General features: G+C 40.1%; 1 long non-coding RNA gene across 1 annotated transcript in view; it reads right to left on the reverse strand.

The window, feature by feature from the left end:
* The window catches only part of LOC126213310 (uncharacterized), a 42,269-nt gene extending 33,550 nt beyond the window's left edge, over positions 1 to 8,719 (reverse strand). Inside the window, exon 1 of the long non-coding RNA XR_007541136.1 lies at positions 8,268 to 8,719. This is a non-coding gene — a long non-coding RNA (uncharacterized LOC126213310). The remainder of the gene's footprint in view (positions 1 to 8,267) is intronic.
* Positions 8,720 to 21,898: the final 13,179 nt, after the last annotated feature.

Here is a 21,898-nt window from a genome sequence, read left to right on the forward strand (position 1 = left end):
AACCCACTCTCCCAACTCACAGCCTCACGACACTGTGCACAACTGAGCAGCCCTACCACATCCCCCACCATATCTGCATCCCGCGTTTCCTGCTTTCCCCCCATCACTCACCAATGCGAGCACACATGTGTTCACTTCAAACACAGACGCAGGCGGACTCGGAAATACGGAAGCGTCGGATCCCGCCCGGTTGCTTTGACACATGACATCACAAATATGGTGGAAACGACCATAAACCATGATTCTAATATGGCGCATATAAAGTCGTTACGTACACATTATCAGGACGAAAATACATTGAAAACCAAACACACACACGTTCCACAAAAAGCCTAATGACACTAACGGGACAAGCACGGGAAATAGGGGGGTTTTGGGTGGGGACAAACTAAATATAAACAAATTTAGACACCCACCCCCATACAAAACCACGCAAAACAACGAAAAAGACCGACATCACAAAACTCCCCAAATACCACTAAACACAATATCATCTGGAATCGGACACTTCCCTTGACCTATATAGCTCAACAGCGGCTCCCGATCCCATAAATTAAGACCTAACACTTCCCTTGACCTATATAGCTCAACAGCAGCTCCTGATCCCATACATAGTGACCGAACACTTCCCTTGAGCTATATAGCTCAAAAACATCTCCCGATACCAATACCAACATTCACAGCCACACATTGGGATCGAACACTTCCCTTGACCTGTTATCCTTACGACACCTCCACATACAGCCGTCCATGGTCCCAGATGCTGGAACTTTAAGCAAGCCTCATTTCTTCACGACATACTGAACACTTCACGACTTCATCCAAAAATCCGAATAGTTGAAGAAATTTTATTAGAGACAACGCACTGTCCCCCATCATAGCCGGCAACCAAAAACTGTTGACCCTGTCAGTCATATCCATACCTACCAAAGACATAAAAATTCACACACGACGCCAAACTCGCAAACTAAACCGAAAACATCACCTAACACACCCCCAGAGAGCACCACCGATCGCATCGAAACGACACTTACAAACACGCCACTCTCACAAACTAAATTCCGCGCCATCGTGACGTCACACACCACAACAGCCTTACGTCACTGGTCAAAGCCGACAGGTGGGATCGGACGCTTCGGTCGACCCATGGACTCTAACACTCTGAGACAGTGGCCAGGTGTATGCGCACATGAGTAAGACCGTGAGTTAGTGTTATCTATTTCAGCAGCTCGTATGACGGATTAATATTTTAATGATCTTCTTCACTGCACTGTCTGCAAATCAGTGCCCCCTTTACTTGGTGAGTAACAATCTATCATTTCCCTAATATTGGTATACATAGTTCTGCTGCGTCATATGCATGTGGGACAGCAAGACAAGTGTTGGTCATCTTTCTCTAAGAGAACGGCCACAGCAAGAACACTAAAAATGTGATTACGGTACACTGGGATACTGACTGTCCAATAATGTCACCACCGTGCCAAAAACCATTATTTTGAACATATCAGACGTGGCGACCGAGACGTCAATTTTAACACCTGCAAAAATACAAATACCACGTGAACCAATATATCGACAAAACCGAATGAAATTAGTGGTGCAACTGTGGGGTAAAAGGAGTTACGTGCATTGACAAACAAAGTTCAATAATAAAAACAACACTGTTCAAGATCTACACTATGTGATCAAAAGTATCCGGACACGTCCAAAAACATACGTTTTTCATATTGCGTGCATTGTGCTGCCACCTACTGCCAGGTACTCCATGTCAGCGACCTCAGTAGTCATCAGACATGATGAGGGAGACAGGACTGGGGCTCTCCGCCGAACTCAACGGACTTCGAACGTGGTCAGGTGATTGGGTGTCGCTTGTGTCATACGTCTGTACACGAGATATCCACACTCCTAAACATCCCTAGGTTGACTGTTTCCGATGTGATAGTGAAGTGGAAACGTGAAGGGACACGCACAGTACAAAAGCGTACAGGCCGACCTCGTCTCTTGACTGACAGAGACTGCCAACAGTTGAAGAGGGTCCTGATGTGTAATAGGCAGACATCTATCCAGACCGTCATACAGGAAATCCAAACTGCATCAAGATCCACTGCAAGTACTATGACAGTCAAGCAGGAGGTGAGAAAACTTGGATTTCATGGTCGAGCAGCTGCTCAAAAGCCACACATCACACCAGTCAATTCCAAACGACACCTCACTTCATCTTCATCTACATCTACATTAACATCCGTACGATCTTTCTTGGTGTAAGGACCCTAAAGACTGGATGACTGAACACTGCAAAACCTGTTGTGTCGAGTGATGAATCACGGTACTCAATGTGGCGATCCAATGGCAAGGTGCGCGTATGGCGATTGCCCGGTGAATGTCATCTGCGGCGATTGCCCGGTGAATGTCATCTGCCAGCATGTGTAGTGCCAACACTAAAATTCGGAGGTGGTGGTGTTAGGATGTGGTCATGTTTTTCAGGGAGGGGGCTTGCTCCCCTGTCGTTTGCCTGGCACTATCACAGCACAGGCCTACATTGGTGTTTCAAGCACCTTCTTGCTTCCCACTTTTGGAGAGCAATTCGAGGATGAGACTGCATCTTTCAACACAAGAGAGCACCTGTTCATAATGCACAGCCTGTGCCAAAGACGTTACACAACAATAACATCCCTGTAATGGACTGGCCTGGACAGAGTCCTGTTGACCTGAGTCCTATAGAACACCTCTGGGATGTTTTGGAACGCCGACTTCGTGCCAGGCCTCCCTGACTGACATGGATACCCCTCCTCAGTTCAGCAATCCGTGAAGAATGGGCTGCCATTCCCCGAAGAAACCTTCCACCACCTGGTTGAACATATGCCTGCGAGGCACCCTATACCAGGATACCTATAAACCCTCCCCTCCCACACCCCGTAATTACAATAGTTGCTATCCCAGTCTCCAGTTCACCTATACAGTGAAACTGCACTTACAGAGTCAGCGGCTTTTCTGTTGTGTGCTGCAGTTGGTAACTGTATGCGCAGTGAATGATGGGAAGTGAACATGACGAGTGATGAGTTGGATAGGACAAGATGGCGGAACCCATAGTAAAATAGTTTTTGATAAACATCTGAAGTGGATCAACATTTTTTTAATTAAATCATGGGAGAAGACAGGTGAATCAGTTTTTATTAATTACAGGTTCTCACGGTTGTCATATTAATAAACTGGGTCAACAGAAGTGTCCGATTCCACCTGTCGGCTTTGACCTGTGACATAAGGCTGTTGTGGCGTGTGGCGTCACGACAGTGCGGAGTCTAGTTTGCGAGAGTGGCGTGTTTGTAGGTATCATTTTGATGTGATCGGTGGTGCTCTCTGGTGGTATGTTAATGTGTTGTGTGTTAGGTGATGTTTTCAGTTTAGTTTGTGTGGGTGGCGTGTTTACAGGTGGCGTATTGTTTTAGTCGGTAGTTCTCTCTGGTGGTGTTTTTATGGTTAGTGTGTTACGTGGCGTATGGGGTTCATTTGTGTGGTAACATTGCACGTGTGTGGTATCGGTGGTGACTGTGCTTTAAGCGGAATATTTTTCAGTGAGTTAACGATTTTGGTTTTATTATGTAGACATTATTGTAGTTTTTTTTCTCTTTGTCGTGTGTGAATTTTGGTAAATTGCTTTGTTCATGTCTTTGGTAGGTATGGATATGACTGACATGGTCAACAGTTTTTGGTTCTCAGCGACGATGGGGGATAGTGTGTTGTCTCCAATAAAATTTCTTCAGCTATTCAGCCTGTTGGCTGAAGTGGTGAAGTGTTCAGTGTGTTGTGAAGAAATGAGGCTTACTGAAGTTCCGGCGTCTCGGACTAGGAACGGCTATATGTGGAGATGTCTTAAGGATAACAGGTCAAGGGAAGTGTTTGATTCAAAATTTTGATTTTGTAGGGTTTTTTTGTGGTAGGATTAAGTGTGGTGGTGGTGGTGAAATTTTTGAGGTTTGTTGTGTGGTATCGGTTGTTTCTGTCAAGGGAAGTTATCGATTCCTGTGGATTTTGTGTGTAGTGGAATTTGGGAAGGTTGTGGGGTCTTGTTAATTTAGTGTTTTCCGTCATTTGGTGTAGTGGCGTGTGTTTAGTTTGTCCCCACCCAAAAACCCCTAAGTTCCCGGGCTTGTCCCGTTACTTTCATTATATTTTTCGAGGAATATCTGTTTGGTGGTTTTTCTATCTATTTCTGTGTTTGTTGTCATGTTTACGTGATGACACCGTAGGAGCAGTATGGGAGTAATTGTGAATGGTTGTTTCCACCATATTGGTGACATCATTAGTCAAAGCAGAGGGGTGGAATCGCATGCTTCCATTATTCCAATATACTTTGATCCGACTACTTTCTCCTGTGATTTTAATTAAAAACATTGATCCACTTCATCAGTGGTTACGCATGCACCAAAGAGCACGGTTTTAATTTGATGACATATTCTGTTTTATATGACAACACTCTGGACAATATATTCCATTGTGCCACCACATAATTTCGAACATTCCAAATTGTGATGACTAAATGACACAACAACATATGTCACAAACTCATCACCACCACATAATTAAAACTTGAGCATCCCACCTCTTCATACATAAAAGAATGATTCACTTCCACTCTGAAACAAACACACTGTGGCAGACATGCGGTATACTACAACATAGCATACCTCCAGCTGTTGCATTAGACAGACAGACAAATGCTGTATTTGAAAGGCTTGGAATGCCCTTTGCACACACTTACAAGTCATGTAAACGACACAGTACAGTTTGCAACTTTTATACTAACCAGGAAATATGGGTGATGGGTGAAGGATAATGTTCGGACAAGTGATAAACTTAAGAAATCTTTTAAAATCCAAACACAGTTCAGAAGACCAATACTATATTTACATATTCTTCTCAGTCAGTCTGAAACATGCCCTAGTAACCACTATTCTTTATCATCTTAAGGCAGTATACAATAAATAATGACTTGCTTAACAACACACGGTTTTGAAAAGATTGTGCAATGGTAGTGACATGTGCTGATGTAGTATTTTTCTTTTTAAGGAATGTGAATATGTGAATATATGTGTGTGTGTGTGTGTGTGTGTGTGTGTGTGTGTGTGTGTGTGTCAGGGGGGGAGGGAGAGAGGGGGGGAAGGGGGGTGGAGGGGGGTGTGTGTGAGAGAGAGAGAGAGAGAGAGAGAGAGAGAGAGAGAGAGAGAGAGAGAGAGAGAGAGAGAGAGACTCACAGTGCACAGGATCAACATTTCTTTAACAGAGCTCACTACATGTGCCAGTGTGTGTTGTACTGTTTAGTAATCAAAGTTGCCAATGGGTGAAAACATTCGGTATCGGTACTAAGCAATCCAACTTCTTCCAATTTTTTCATTCCCAAATGCAGGTCATCTATTTTGTGTATAATACCTGGTGACTCACTAGAAACATGATCAGAATGCAAAGCCCTGAGGGCTTCATCAATAAATGCGCACTTTCAAGTAAACTATAATGGGCACCTCAGACTGTAATACGAACACTATGTGGAGAAATGTACCAAACAGGTAATTAACAACAAATATTACTGAATGCATCAAATAACATTTCCTTCTATGGGAGGAGCAATAACATGTCATGAGTACAATATGTAAACAAAAAATAAGTATATCACTGTGCACAGCTGACTGATTAAATAAAATATGGTTACTGTAAAACTTTCCGACAAAGTTTCACAGTAGATTCTCTTGCATTTGAAAGTTGCAATTCAACATGTCTGCTTTGACTTGTGAGGTCATTGAAACAGCAGGCACCCCTATTGCAAAAGTATATAATACCTAGAATACAAGAAATAAGGACTGCTACTACAGACAAAGAACAAAATTAAAAACAACAGACCATAGTCCATGCATTAGTGGTCAAATATGGTACGACAGATTACCGAGCTCTATAAGGTGCCACAAAGGGAACTTATTCAAAGTGAAACTGAAATATTTCTTGATTGACAAGTGTTTATATTCTTTAAGTGAATATTAATATTAAACTAAAATAAATTATATAGTTGTGTAACATCTGAATATTTGTAATAGGAACGATGTAACACCCAATATTGTGCCTTATTAGGTACAATGGTACATTTGTATCATGTATATGTAATCACATATGTATATATGACTGTACTAAACTTGTAAAAAAATGCTATGACGTGTGCAAAAGACACCAGTCGGTGTCTCCTGGAAAAAAAAAAAATTACAATAAACAAACAGAAACATGACGAACCACATTACACCCACAGACAAACATCAAAACGATGATAAATATTAAGTTCTAGCAATAAAATGAAACTAACAGAATTCCAAGAGAAGTAGGGAACTTTGGTTAGGAACAAACTACATTTGTGACAATAACTATAATGATACCATCCTAAAAAAAAACCAAAACTAAAGCACATGAATTCTCAACATTTGATGCAACCAAAAAATGCAAAATCAAAAATCACTTTAAATCACTTATTTCACTTGACATACAGAAATCAAACAGTGGCTTCGATAGCGGAAACCTACAGACAACTCCATACCCGAGTAGCACAAATTTCACTTTACTTTTGTCAGATAAAACAAAGCGCAAAGTGCTAAAAACACAACACACACTAACTGTCCAGTCCACTATTCAAACCTTCACTTACCCTGTCTATCTAGAATGATGTCCACAGTAATACAAACTAAAACTCACGTAATTAATGTGAAAAACGTAGTCTAACCAATGATAGTAAACCAATATTCTTGATATCAACTACAAGCCAACACAGTTACCAAACACTAACAAGAAAAGCACTTAAAGTCATAAAAACTTGTATGATCAATCTCGAATTACGCTAGACATAAACGCACATATTACAATAAAAAACAAATAAAACCACATTAAAATACTTAGTGTAACAACCAAAGGCACTGTCAGATAATCTGGGCTAATCCCCCCCCCCCCCAACATACACACACAAAACCTTAAACACAAAACGAAATCATCCGCAATCAGTCCAAATGCTAAATTCCAATAGGAACATGATTGTTGACACCATATCTTCACCCACTGCAGCTACATAGCAATCACCTGATCGTAAATATCTATCATATAGATTACTGACAAAATAACATGAACACTATTAAATTCTTGACACAAGAAACACACGATACCAGTAATAGCTGACAAGCATGAATCAATCCCCCACAAGGCACAAAATCAAAGTAACTCAGTGGCGAACCCGCACAAGCTATTCCCACAACCACCTCACATACTCGTCTAACAACGCCAAATGACAAACTACCATGTCTAACAAATAACTTCGAACCTAAACATACAACAAAAGGAAGCACCACCAAATACTACATCTACAAAATACGACCCGACTCAAAAAAAAACTCCGCGCCATCACCGCCTCACACAACGCAACACAGTTTTGCGTCATGTGTCAAAGCAAACACGTGGAATCACAACTTTCGATTTACCCCCTTTTTTTTTATTTTGAAGTCTTAGTTTCAATGATGAAAATTGCGCTTAAATACCGTGTGACGTAAGCATTGGACTACGTTGCACCTAAACCTGTTACCTATACATTTATTTGACATTCACATTCGTTGGCTTCAACTTACACCAAAATACCGGCTTTGGGCGAGCTGGATCTCAATCCACAATGTTTTCCTTTACATTTTTAAATCGATGGCCTTTTAAAATTGCACTGTACAAAAATTAGAAAACTCTTAATTTATCGACGACATAGGTATTATCGCACATGATGCAAATACACTCCCACTGCACTTGTTTGTTTCATTTGCAATTGCATACAAATGCTACTCGTAGAGCGCCAGATGCACTGCGTCACTTACTTTAAAACTTGCATGTTTCTCAAATTTAAATATGCTTCTTTGCTTTACAAGTTAGACGGGCTAAACTAGCTGCGACATATATAAAGTGGGTAGCCTTGTTTTTACGTTCCCTAATCACGGGGGATAAAAAAGCAGGAGACCTATTTGGCTATTACCGTGTTCTTGAAATCGTATTCGCCATAAACGTTGTGTACTGCGCGTCAACTGAACAAAATACTAGAGAGATAATTACACAACGTTACAAGTATGTGCAAAAGAGAGTCATCTACTTAAACTTGTTGACTGCTTGAGGCTACACAGAAAACGCACAGTTCATCGGGCACAAGTTCCCTCACGCCCGTTCTCACACATACTCCGAGGTTATGGCCAAGACAGAATGGCTGCACTCACCGTACGCTAAACAAGCATCTTTTGACGTGGACTTTGAAGACGCAGTGTTGACTTGGCGTTGTCTTCTTGCAGATCAGTATCGAGGCATTGTGTAGATAATTTATAAGGAACTGGCGCCTTATTCTAAGTTATCGTTCGACACACTCCTTTGTCACCACGTTTCACACGAACACTTATCACGAAATAGTTATCTGCCGGGAGAAAAGGCTCATATTACAATTATCGTGACTTGAGTTTCGGAACTATTCGCTCCAACCAGTGAGCAATGTGCAACAAGTGTTCGCAGGCGCAGATGCAAACTTGTCGCACGCGTTCCCCTTCTTCTGCAGTTTGTTTGCTTCCCACTAAAGCCTCGCCCGTTACATCGGCACACAACTCACGAAAGAACGCTTAACAAAACATTGCAACTGAGGTCTCTGCAACGTATCGGCGCCGCTTACGTTGTCTGGAACAAATTTGTAAACATTAAGCAATAAGCAACAAGAAAAAAAGTTGACAGCTGCCTGTAGCTCACGATACCAACACAAAGTCTCAGTTGTACGCCATCTCGACTATAGGCAGTCGCTGTCATGAATGCTGCAACGTTGGCAACGTGAGACGAGTAAACAGATACCGAAAGAAACAATAACGCATCTGAATTCATTCGACGAGTGCGGAAGTTTAAATTAAGACACAACAGTCATCGACACCAACAACGTCTTCGCTTTTGCGGATCACAAATAGACGTTACAAGCAAGGCTATCACACTAATTTTATTAGTTCATTTTTAAACTCATTAATTTCTTGTTCTCAGACACGACTACGTCTGCACTACATAAGTCTCAATATATTGTTTTATTTTTGTTTATTTGAACATTCATTCATCATCACGTAATACTAAATACAATTGTACTCACAATATTCACTTTTTTGGTATAGATTACAGTTTATTACTTACTTACTTACTTACTTACTCACTCCGCGGCTCCACAGCCCTTATTCCTTAATGAAGTTTGTTGTAAATAATACATCTCTTTTTCCAACTAACTGCTTAGTACACAGTATCAGTACTAGGAATAAGAACAATATACATAAAGTTTTAAAATGACTTACTCTTGCCCAGAAAGGAGTCCAGTATTCAGCAACGCATATTTTCAATAAGTTACCAGCAACCATTAAGAGTTTAGTTTCGGACAAGGCACAATTTAAACATAATTTAAAAGAATTTTTGGTGGCCAACTCCTTCTGTTCCATCCATGAATTTCTCAACAAGTACAGTAGACCATTTTAATGAAAATTTATTATACTTTAATTTTTGACAATACTTGGTTGTAACAGCCAAGTAATTACCTACTGTATGAATTATGGATGCATGGAAAGCAGATGTAAGTCTTAAGTCTGTAAATAGTGGGAGTTTAATTTTATATCTTGTACATAATTTGACTGTTCTTAACTGAGGATCATTGAAATGAATAATTTACTTAGACTATACTTGGTTGTAATAGCCAGGTAGCTATAGCCACTGTGTGAATGATGGATTTAATGAAAGTATTAAACCCGTAAATATTAGAAGTTTAATTTTAATTCATGTACATAATTTTACTGTTTATTGACTGAGAATCATTAAAATTAATGAAACTCAAGTTTTTCTAATTACATTTTTGTAATGTGTTTATCTGACATGTTCCACACCCAGGAGGATCCCCTCTTTTGTGGGTCTATGGAATGAATAGTTAATCTAATCTAATCTAAAGCCTCTGGCCTCCATCACGATATGCTGCCATTCTATCCATTCAATGGCATTCCGTCTCCATCCTCTGACACCCAGCCTCTTCACGTCTTCTTCAATTCCGTCCACCCATCTCTTTCTGCTTCCAACTTTGCCGTCAAAAATCTTCTTACGTGTTCCGTCTTCCACCGTTCTGACCACATGTCCTGCTCACCGCAGTCTCCTCATTTCAATGGTAGTGAGAATGTCAGGTTCTTCAAAAAGTTGTTCTAATTCTACATTCGTACAGATGCACCGTTCTTCTTGATCGTATATTTGGACCGTATATTTTACGCAGAATCTTTCTCTCCCAAATGCTAAGAATCCTTTCCAGTCTATTACATAAACATTCGATATTCTGTGTCTTCATGTTGGATTCGTTCTTGTCTCATGTTCATATGAATTTATTCTCAAGTATAGCGTCGTCACACATTACAAATCAATCAAGGAACCTGACTGACCCCGCTCGCGAGCCAAGGGAATCATGACGTCATATTTGCCGCCAGCCTTTATCGCTGGTAGTTTTGCAGCCGCGGCTATCATGCAGAAGCGTCTCGCGGGCCCCGAGGAATCATGACGTCACATCATGACATGACGTCGTCTCTCACGCTAGCCAATATCGCTGGTAGTTTTCGAAACGCGGATATTCTTTGAACATGACATGCTAATGCAAGAAGCGTCTCGCGGGCCCCGAGGAATCATGACGTCACATCATGACATGACGTCGTCTCTCACGCTAGCCAAATATCGCTGGTAGTTTTCGAAACGCGGATATTCGTTGAACATGACATGCTAATGCATTGTGGGTGTCTGTGTATAATGGCGGGTTTTGTGATTTGGGTGCGTTAAAGCTTTTCAATCACGGAAAAAATTGATAATACTTGCTGCAAAAGCAGATGTTTGCAGAGGAGAAAGGATAGTTTATATTCCAGATAATGGACGGTAAGTAACTTCCGTTAGTAATCTTATAATGCTCAAGAAAAGTAAAGTGTATGGTAAATCTACAGAAATTTCATTCTTTGTGCCTATAGTATTCTGATGCATTATGTTACCCAGTAAAGTTTCTTTCAATGCATCTATGTGGATTATTTGTGGTAATGGCGTATTCTCATAACAAATGGCTTCGGTATTTAAGTTGCAATCATCGTAACTTTTTCCTGATCAAAAAGTGTGTAGTAACTGTATTCTAGCGTCAGTAACCTGCACATTTGAAAACTTTTGAATGTTCAAAATTACATCATTCATCATAGTCAGTATTTTACAGGTATGAATTGCAATGACTGAATCCAGATTTGTGAGTGATGTAATCTGTTTTTGTAATGGATGTTTCAGTTTCTGAAGTGAAAATCCAAAGAAGAGAAGACAGCGAGAAGTAGCTTTTTGTCTGTTTCATGGTTTATAGGCCTACTGGGGAAACTCGCCATGTAAAAAAAAGAGTAACGCATCAAGCTTGGTACCTCTATGGTGATGTGGAAATCCGAGCATTGTTAATAAAGAAATTAATTCAGTGTGTGTGTGTTTCTTTTGATTCCTTTATCATGTTGCTTATAGTAGACCAAATTTAATTAAAATACCCAGGTGATAATTTCAACATAAATGGGACTATGTGCATAGCTGTTTCTAATGGCTTTGCTGCTTGTCAGAGGCAAAGTATGAATATTTACCATCCTCTGGCATGTGCGTTCACTAGTCATTTATGGCAAAAGAAATCACTGACTGAAAGCATAATTTTCTTGGTAGACCTAATTGCAAATGACCTTATTAGTTATAATTTTACGTTTTTAGATTATAGTACTCCCTGAGAGATTATCTTCTGCATTTCTTGACCCTGACATGACTAGTAATGAATGTTTCACCACCAGGTTAGGCATACAGCATTAAGTGTCCTGCTCTGCTGTGAGCAGCATGGTAGTCAATGTGTTAAGCAGACATTTAGGAACTTTGAATGTGACGTATATGCATCTGTACAGTTGTGGCTAAAAGAACAGCTAGAATGCTACTTACTTTTTCAGGAATTATCCTTTACACAGTTAAATATGTATCTAAAAATGAATTCATGAATAACTTTGTAGTCATTTAATCGTTTGGTTTTGTAAGACATTTAAATAAAAATACTGCACACCCAAAAATAGTCTGGAAATGGCAAAGAATATCAAATATAAGTAAATATTTTTCCTCAGTAAGATAAAAGTGTAAAATTGCTGATACCTGGTTGTTACCATATCACTGCTGGCCCCAGCAGAGCAGTCTGCTGTGACCACCGGCACATTCATGCCAGCCAACGGGTTAATACACAAAACAGGGCAGTGCAAGACTTGGTCCATAATTCAAATTGGTTGAATCAACTAAAATCAAATTTCTGAGATGTGCTGGAACTGTTTTATTGGTATATTCCCCAGCATGATTTAAAATTTTTGCATTGAAATGGCACTGACAGTGCGTAATATATTTTGCAACTGAGAATAGATACTAACAAATTTATGTGGGAATATATTTGAAGAAACCCTTTCATACCAAACCTGACAATTATATTGACACACAAGTAAACCACCTGAATGGCACACTGGGTTATACAAGCATTAGCTGTAGGTGCAGAATAGGTAATTTACACAGAAAACTTTTCATACAAATTTTATTGTAAAGCACACTAAAGTTAAGGGAAAGGTGCAATGCCTAGATGAGATAAACTTGGACACGCAAGAACTGGTTTTGCTCAGATATATGGAAAATTAACTGTAGTATTATATGACATACAACACATCTGAGGTGCAAATTTGTGGAGAGGAGAGATTGCATTTAACCTGTTGTGTATGGTGCACATTTTGTTACCGTGCTGGGATGATGTCATCCAGATTTCAAAATTTGTGGTCTAGTAATGAAACTCTCATCAGTTTTAATATTTAAAAATAAACATGCCTGAAAAAGGAAGCTGAATTAGGACTTTCAATTAAATTGCAAAAATGTTCTTGTTTTGCACATTCACTGTGGATGACACTTAAAAGCATGGTGTTAGTAGCTCTTATTGACCTTTGTGTCAGCCACAGTGAACATGTTGAAGGTTTTAAAGTGACAAAGTAGTTGTTGACATTGAGATATTAATGGATGACAGCAGGAAACAGCAATGAAATAATGTGAATTACTTAAACCAGGAATTAAACAAGTCTACATAGCTTTGAACACAGCCAAAAAATTGTTGGTTCAAATGGCTCTGAGCACTATGGGATTTAACTTCTGAGGTCATCAGTCCCCTAGAACTTAGAACTACGTAAACCTAACTAACCTAAGGACATCACACACATCCATGCCCAAGGCAGGATTCGAACCTGCGACCGTAGTGGTCGCGCGGTTCCAGACTGTAGCGTCTAGAACCGCTCGGCCACCGCGGCTGGCGAACACAGTCATTTCACACTTCTTATTCACTGCATATTTGTGTGCTATAACTAATACAGCAACCTTTTATTTTCTCATCTTTGATCTGGAACACGTGTCACATCTTACTTCTTTTCCTAGAGCAACTCTTAGGTTTACAAGATCCACATTTCAGAATTCTGGTAATTGCTAGTCCTACCTCATGCTGAAAGTTTGGGTTGATAGCTGTCTCTTCAGATATGATCTCATCAACTGCCATTTCAGAAACTTGAAGCAAAAATGTGATTATTCAATTTTTTGTCAGTGATGAATATATCACTAATGTATAGGTATATTCATGATGGTATAGAACAGTGCAGGGCCATCTTCTGCTGGGTAGACTAAACTGTGCACTTCACATCCAGTGCATCAATTTCTTCATAGGTAGTATCATAGTACACTACTATCTCAGACTTGATTGTTGCGATGCTCAATGAAACAGCATTATGCCTTGAAGACACTAAACTAACAGCCTTCTTAAGTTTTTGAATGAAGGATATAAGAAGTAATATATCCAAAAACAATTAAGTTTTACATTTTGCTGTCAGAACTCTTTTGGAATCTTTCCTTTTATTATTATTTTGTACATGTATGGTCTTTTTGTTTCCTCTTCCCAGTTTGACAAGCACATCTGATTTGCTTAATGGGGATATTTATGGTTACAAAAAATAAATAAATAAATATGTGGATACAATGCAACCTGCAAACCAAGATCATCCTCCAAAACTTTATGAGCCTAGGAAATAAGCACAATGATTTGGACATAGTAGCATGTTTTAATAAACCAGATGTTTCAGTTATTACTGAGCATTGGTATACCAAAAAAGAATCTTATTATGCACCCATTAACAAAGAATTTCTGCTCGTCTTTCAGTAGGGATATCAAACCTTATGGTAATGTTGCAAAAAGTGGCAATAATTGGTGGTCAAAGATGTAATTCCTACGTGTTGAAGGTGTTACTCAACTTTCTGCGATAAGCTGTAGATGGGAAAAGAAACATAATTTTAGATATAGACAGACCTCCATCTGAAATTACAGATTTGTTTTAGCTAATCTCTATTAGTTGCTTGTAGAGAGAGATAGTAAATACTAAGGGAAAATGGCTGGTAATTATGCTGATAATTGTTCACAGTTTAATAAAACCTTATCTAACACAAATCAGTTTTCACTCATAAGGATGGCGAGTGGCACACACAGATCTAACATTACTGATAGGTAATACAGGGTACCCAGGACTTTGTACTGGGATACTTTCTTTTGTTGATTTGTATAAATGACAAAATACTGCTCCTCAAATTCAAGGATAGTTCTGTATGCTGATGCTACACCCATTGCATGCAAGTGTAAAGATCGTGAGCAACTACAAAAACTATGAAACTGTATTACAAATGAAATAACTCAGTATTTCTATGAAAGTCATCTCATTGTCAGCACAAGATAGCAGCAGTAACGGATTTTCACCCCACAAGACAGATTTTTAAATTCAGTTGTGCACTGGAACTGATATTGTCACCAAAGAAAACTACTGCTTGGTTACAGTTAAACTTTCTATATTCAACATGTTACAACATGGAAATAAATAGTCCTTATCAGAGCCAACTTTAACTATCATATTTATAAATATTGAAGGCATATCATCAGCCAAAGAACATCTGTTATCCAACCTATGCCGTGACAAAAAATGCAACGTCCTGTGTATACAAGAGATGCATAGAGATGAGCGACAGAGACGATCAAAAATACTGGGCATGAAACTAGCTGCAGAAACACCGCACTCTCAGTATGGAAGTGCTATATTTGTAAGACCAGGGCTTCAGATAATCAGTGCTCACTGCACCGTAGAAAATAACATCGAAGTCATTTCAGTGGAGCTGAGTAACTGCGTGGCTACCTCTGTGTATAAGCCCCCTTCGGCTGCATTTTCCTTCACACCACCCAGGAACTTCCATAACAGCAAGACGTCTGTAGTAATCGGTGACTTTAACAGCCATAGTCATTTGTGGGGATACTCTGAGGATGACGAAAATTGGGAGGCAGTCCTCTCCTGGGCTGAATCCTGCCAGTTGTCTCTTATACATGACAGCAAGCTACCCCCTTCCTTCAACAGTGGCAGGTGGCAACGTGGATTTAACCCTGACCTCCTCTTTGTGAGTGAACACATCACACAGCTTTGCTCCAAATCAGTGTGCTCGCCCATACCAAAGACGCAACACAGGTCACTACTGTGTCAAGTTCTTCCAGCAATAAGGCCACAGGAGGTGAATTTCAAACGGAGATACAATTTCAAGAAAGCTGATTGGAAAAAACTTGCTAAGATGCTGGACAAGGAGATTAAGTCTGTGCGACCTATTCCTGAAGAGTATGACAGCTTTGTTCAAACTGTCAAACATTGCTCCCGGGCATCAATTCCAAGAGGGTGTAGGACAATGTATCTGCAGGGTGTGACACCTGAAACAGCTGCTCTGCTGTACGGATACTATCGACTATATGAAGAAAACCCTTATAGCGAGGAGACTTATCTGGCTGCGCAAAATACTCTCTCCTCAATCTCTGAGGCGAAGAGAGAACAGTGGATTAAACTGATGACAGAATGTGAGATGAGTAGAAGTAGTCAAAAGGCCTGGAGATTGTTACGACACCTTAACAATGATCCCTCCCAACCCAATACGCATCCAAATTGAAGGCAGACCAGATCGCATACCAGCTTTTGAAAAATGGTAAACCTGATCATACCACGGAGCCCGAACAAGAGGGAAACACTCTGTCTCGACCATTCAGTTTGAATGAGCTCGACTCAGCTCTAAATAAGTGCAAAGTCGGAAAAGCAGCAGGGGTAGATGACATAAGAAGTGAACAGATCAAGAACTTTGGTCCAGGCGCAAAGTGCTGGCTACTCGAGCTAATGAATAATTGTGTCAAGAGCGGCAAGATACCAAAATCTTGGCGGAAAGCAAAACTTATAGCTATACATAAACCAGGGAAAGACCCGGATGACCCCAAAAGCTATAGGCCAATCTCCCTCCTGTGCCACCTGTATAAGGTATTGGAAAGGTTGATCCTCCAAAAAATTGCAGATATGATAGAACCATTACTGATCCCTCAACAGGCAGGATTCAGACAAGGGAAGAGCTGTACAGCACAGGTGTTGAATTTGACACAGCATATAGAGGACGGCTTCCAAAGGTGGCAGATAACAGGAGCGGTGTTTATAGATCTTTCTTTCAGCCACCTACGACACTGTCAACCACAGACTCTTGTTGCTGAAGCTGTACAACCTCACCAAGGACTACAAACTAACCTGTCTAATTATAAATCTTCTGCAGAACCGAAGATATTGTGTGGAATATCAAGGACAAAGAAGCAGATGGAGGCAGCAGAAAAATGGGTTGCCACAGGGCAGTGTACTGGCACCCACCCTCTTCAATATATACACTAATGACCAGCCGTTACCAGAAGGAACACAAAGCTTCATATATGCAGATGACCGAGCAATCACAGCACAAGATCACAGCTTTGAGAGGGTGGAGCGGAAGCTAACTGATGCTCTGGAAGAATTAACTGCCTATTACAGGGACAATCAATTGAAACCAAATCCTTCTAAGACCCAGACCTGTGCTTTCCACCTCCGAAACAGACAGGCTAGTAGAACCTTGCAGATAGATTGGGAAGGAACCTCTTTAGAACACTGCAAGACTCCAAAATACCTCGGAGTCACTCTGGACCGTGCTCTTACATATAAGGAACACTGCTTAAAAACAAAGCAAAAAGTGGCTGCCAGGAACAATGTGGTTAGGAAGCTGACTGGAACAACATGGGGAGCACAGCCAGACACAGTGCGCACATCCTCATTAGCCCTCTGCTACTCTGCAGCTGAGTACGCTTGGCCAGAATGGTGCAGATCTACACATACAAAGAAAGTTGATGTTGCTCTGAATGAGACATGTCGTATCACTACAGGTTGTCTAAGAGCCACACCTGTGGAAAAACTGAACTGTACTGCTTATCCGGCATAGCCCCCCCCCCCCCCCCCCCCGGACATCCGAAGAGATACAGCAGCACGGAGTGAAATGAAGAAGGCATAAACATCCGAAGCCCACCCACTACATGGCCACCAACTGGCACAGCAAAGACTTGTGTCTAGAAAGAGCTTCCTTCACAGTACAGAACCACTCGCTGACACTCCACACTGACACCGGGAGAAGAGATGGCAGGTCAGATGCCAGCATCTGGAGGAGTGGCTGATCCCGCAAGAAGTAGTTCCCCCAGGCCACACAGAGAAATGGTCCACATGGAAATCACTCAACCGCCTGCGTTCTTCTGTCACAAGATCCAAGAGTAATCTGGAGAGGTGGACTCTCTCCAGTGTGACTGCGGAGCTGCCGTGCAGACATCAACACATCTACTACAATGCACACTACCTCCAACTGTGTGCACCATGGAGGACCTCGTAAACGCTACACAAAGTGCACTGGACGTTGCAAATTTTTGGGCATCCACTGTATAGATTAAAATTACCTTATGTTTGACAACACAATCTGTGTCTAATCATTTATTTCATTCTTGACTAGTTTAATTTATAAACCATAATGTATGTATGTATATAGAAATGTATCTAATATTGTTTTTTTTTTTTTTAGTTTGCTTCTGACACAATTAATAAATAAAATAACATGGAAACTAATTACCGTACAAGAACATAACTTGGTAGCATTAATGTCAAGGACATGGGGAAGAGAGATAATGCAGAATCAATTCAATTGAAACACTTTTAATGTGCTGCTACAGTACACCATACCAGTACCATTACTGGTGACGGTGATGGAGGCTGTTATGAAAAGCTTGCGATATTATTCAAATCTGATATGGCAAGTTAACAGAACTTTTGATCCATGTGAGTAAAATTATTGTGTAAAATCGATAGTGCAGATTCTTACAGAAGTCTCTTCAGGGCCTTCGGAGTCTTTCACTTACATGTCAACATATTTACTCCCTAATAGTATTTGTTGTCCATAATAGGGGTAATTTTACTCTGTTCAGTGAAATGAACATGCAAAATACTGGAAGGAAATGGAATTTCACATTCTGATTGAAAGTCTTTAAGAGGTTGCTGCAAGACATCAGGCAGCAAACTGAAAATCTTAAGATATTAATAAAATACAAAGTAAAAAAATTATTTTATTAGCCTCTCCTTCTATAATTATAATTAAACGTAATGTTCTTACTCAAGGATGCATATGATAGGTAACACTAAGGTTCAAATTAACAGGGTTTTAATGTTACCATTATATGTAGGGCTGCCAGTACTCATTGTAAAATTCTGAAATGCTTTGTACAAAGTATGAGAGAAACAGCACTTTAATAAAAAAAAACCATTTCTAGCTTTCAGGGTCATTACTTCCTTCCTCTGGGAAGTTGAATATGTTTTGTGACTGGAAATGAGGGTAAGATCACTTAGACCACCCGTATCGAACACTTATGTGACACATTCATGAGTACTGCTCTATAGTTTGAGATCCATGTCAGATTTAAGCAACACATTGAAGCAACTCAGAGGCTGGATGCTAGATAGGTTACCAGTAGTTTCAAACTATGTGCGAGTATTATTTTGTATAACACTATTGCGAAAATTTAGAAGGCATGAGAAATCAGGGATCGGATGATAGACAGCCTTTCTTCCCTCTCTCTATTTGCGAGTGGAACGGTACCATTTGGTTGCTTGTGTAGTATGTATATACATGAAAATACGGAAGAAAATTGTGACTGCCTACTACATTAAGAAGTAATAATTGAACTAACCTAAAGCTTCGTGATTTACTTCAAATGTTTTGTCCCACTGACACACTCGGACAATCAGTGACTTCCATCTATAGCAGTCTTACAATTTGGAGATGTCAGTATTGCTTCGATCTATTAATATTCCCTCATTGAGCTCTTTTTGTCTTAAGATCACGTAAACTGGATTTTTGAGAAACTACATACAGGAAGATGTGATTGGCATATAGCTGTTTGTTTACAGACAAACAACGATCAAAATTTAAGCATATCGGTAACACACACAGGGCAAGAGCACATATCTGGGCAAGAGCACTACACTGGATTTCGCCCCCTTTTCCCTAGAAACCTTGACTGGAGTAATAACTTTATTTGTAGCATAGTCTGAGGTCTACATTAGGTTGAAAAGCGATAATTTCGTTGACAGTTGTGGAACACAGCGAATGAGAAATAAAGGTTGTGGTAACAGACAGACGTGTGTCTTTGCCTAATATTTGTTTGTGGCATATTTAAATGCACTTTCCCACATTTAACGCATTTCTCATAATAAAAAAAAATAAAACTACTAGGTCATCCACAAAAAACATATATTAGAAAATGAACAAGCATCCGACGTCTTTTGATGCATATTACGTACAGATATCGTACACAAACTGGAAAAATGCAATGGGCGTTCCACTACGCATCCTTTACCATATTTGATTCGTTTTTCCGCATTTGCTACTGCTGGTATGGGTTCAAAGACCAATTCGTGCTGCAAACGTCTCAGTGGTAGTTAGCCTACATTAGTAAGCAGCAGTTAAAGCATTAAAAACATTTAGACACATTGTCCGCAATGCATAATATGTCTTATGCTATAAATCACTCTGCCTTTCGACCAATAATTTGTAATGAGTTGGTTTCAATCAATGACGTACGGCTCTAATATGTAACCTTGACTACGCTGCGGATTTATCATGTCACCATAATACAGATTATTCGCATTTAAACCTTCTTTCTACATTTTATTCTGTTAACGGAAGCTTCATTCAAACAGTCTGGAATGATTTGACATTCCAAAACAACAGCTGAAGGCAAGTCTGTATAAACCATGGATTCTACCTCCATGGTAGTGGTGGGCAGGAAATCGCGTATCTGTTAGAAATCACAGTGACTGAGAAGTCACAGATATCACAGTAGCAACTTTACAGAATCTAACTGCGATTTCAGTCACAGTTAGCAGTCGCAATAAGTATTTCACATTCAAAGACGTGAGCCATCTATTGGTCGAATTTAGCACTGCTTTCTGCGATTTCAGTGACAAGTCGCAACTAAGAGTCGCAAGTAGCATCTAAAAAGCGCGGTTAACAGTGGCATCTTTTGGCCAAAGTTCGTACTACGTCCATCTCTGCGATACGGTATCGAGTCTAACTGCGATTTCCGTGACAAGTCGCAACTAAGAGTCGCAAGTAGCATCTAGAAAGCGCGGTTAACAGTGCCATCTTTGGGTCAAAGTTCGTACTACGCCCATCTCTGCGATACACTATTGAGTCCAACTGCGATTTCCGTGACAAATCGCAACTAAGAGTCGCAAGTAGCAACTAAAAAGCGCAGTTAGCACTCCCATCTGTTGAGCAAAGTTCATACTACGCTATTCGCTACCGAGTCAAACTGCGATTTCTGTGACAAATCGCAACTAAGAGTCGCAAGTAGCAACTAAAAAGCGCAGTTAACATACTTTTCCTAGTGTCATCTGTTGGCCGACGTACGTACTTCGTTATGAGAGCCTTGTGCCTCACGAGATCGATGTGCTGTGTGTGCATATGAAGGGCTTATTTCAATAGTGGTACAAGTCCATTTTTGTTCATTTTGAGATACAGAGTCGTAAAGTTAAATGAGCGCTGAAAAATCTGCAGTTGAGATACCAGAAATATTCAAGCATATGGCTTCTTGCTAGAGATGAACCTTTATTTATGTTTGTTTGGATCACTAATTTCAGAAGCATTCTTGACAGAAAAGTGGAGGTAATGGACTTGTACCACTATTAAAATAAGCCTTTCATATTATATGACGACATGCACATTCAGCATCAGTTATGGTTGGTCAAATACTGCTGTGACTCTGAATGTATTATATTAATAAGAAGCAACATTGCCCTTTTCTCCTGAAAATATCAAGTAACGTAACAAATGTGTTTGATTCTGCTTCCAATATGACAGTTTTGGTTAATACTCCACATGCCTACAGGACTTTGCAATGTTAACACAGCAGAACTCAGACATCTGTATAAGTGTAGAGAAATGAAAACACTCATATGAATGCCTCACTTTTGTTCCGACACAGTTCAAGACTCGGAAGAAAAGTTTTACACCTGGTGTTCTACATGGCAACTTCACACACAAGAACTTTTTGCCGACACTACTACCACTTACATAAGTAAGCTTTTCCTGTGTTACTTTCAAGTAATGCACTTAAGCTATTCCTGATTTAACTGGAAGATCTGTACTTACCACTTTCATATCAACAGCCTCAAAATGCATATTGTAGACTTCGGGATATGTTACAGGTCAGTGTCACACCAAGATTGTGGAGAAAGGGGGGGGGGGGGGGAGCGGCATGTCGCTCTCCAACAAGTGTTTACCAATAAGTAATTGGCGGAAATTATGGGTATAGGACGGCTTAAACATGTGGAAAATGAGATTTTTATTATTCACTCACTGTATT

The sequence above is a fragment of the Schistocerca nitens genome, chromosome 11, assembly GCF_023898315.1.
Source record: "Schistocerca nitens isolate TAMUIC-IGC-003100 chromosome 11, iqSchNite1.1, whole genome shotgun sequence".
Taxonomy (NCBI): Eukaryota; Metazoa; Arthropoda; class Insecta; order Orthoptera; family Acrididae; genus Schistocerca; species Schistocerca nitens.